Here is a 1,138-nt window from a genome sequence, read left to right on the forward strand (position 1 = left end):
TTTGATTTAGATTTCCTTTTATTGTTATTAGTTGTGTCTTTCTTCGCCTTGGGGAAGTAAACCTCCTCAAGGTTTGTTCTAATTGTTTCCGAGTTGTTTGATATTTTGCATGTCTAGAAGGTCACAAGGTGATTTGTTACCTTTTGACCGTGAAATTGAAAGAACCTTGACGAACAATAGGAGATTTGCTAGGAGGATGTTGAGAGGTATTAGTGAAGTTATTCAACCAACTAGTGAGTTCATCAACTCTTTCGCAATAGAAGGAGAGGAGAACCCATTACACAATACCCCACAAAATCAACCTACAATGCCTAAATTCTCGTCACACTCCGTACCCACCGAGGAGAACCTACCCAATGGTACTCCTACACCACAACATCTAACCGGAAATTTTATTGCCAAATCCACCTTTATTCAATTAGTCGAAAGGAGCCAATTTGGGGGGATGCCTAGTGAAGACCCTCATTCTCATATGGAAACCTTTTGCGACTATTGCGATGCAATCTCTCAAACCGGTGTGACTCAAGACCAAATTAGATGGGTCTTATTTCCTTTTTCTCTAATCGGCACCGCGAAACAATGGTTGAAGGGCCTTGACAAGGCCACTCTCGGAATAGATTCTTAGAAGAAGTTGGCTCTAGCTTTCTACAAAAAATTCTACCCACCGGAAAAGACTAACATGCTAAGAGCTCAAATTACGGGTTTTAAGCAAAGAGATGAAGAATCTTTGTATGAAGCTTGGGAGCGGTTCAAGGGAATTTGTCGCTCATGTCCTCACCATGGACTTAGCGAATGGTTCTTGGTACAACAATTTTGGAACATTTTATATGAAGATTCAAGGAACATTCTCAACATGGTATCAAATGGAATGTTCACCGAAGTTGATGACAATCAAACATGGAACAAGATTGAGGAAATGGCGGTCCATAACTCACAATATAGTAGACCTCGCAAGGCTACTAAAGGAGGAAAGCATGAAGTGGACTCCGTTACTCAATTGGGTGCTCAACTTAGTGCTCATATTGACACAATCAATTTGAAGTTTGAAAAAGTTATGGCTAGACTTGAAGAAGTCTCAAAATCACCAAAGCATCATGTTAATGCCATGACGGCATCCTCATCAATCCCAAGTGGGATA

General features: G+C 40.6%; 1 non-coding gene across 1 annotated transcript; it reads right to left on the minus strand.

Moving 5' to 3' along the window:
* Positions 1–679: 679 nt before the first annotated feature.
* LOC141625911 (small nucleolar RNA R71) lies at positions 680–786 on the minus strand. Its single transcript, XR_012535654.1, has one exon. It is a non-coding gene; the product is annotated as a small nucleolar RNA R71 (small nucleolar RNA).
* Positions 787–1,138: the final 352 nt, after the last annotated feature.

This window comes from Silene latifolia, chromosome X (assembly GCF_048544455.1).
Source record: "Silene latifolia isolate original U9 population chromosome X, ASM4854445v1, whole genome shotgun sequence".
Lineage (NCBI taxonomy): Eukaryota > Viridiplantae > Streptophyta > Magnoliopsida > Caryophyllales > Caryophyllaceae > Silene > Silene latifolia.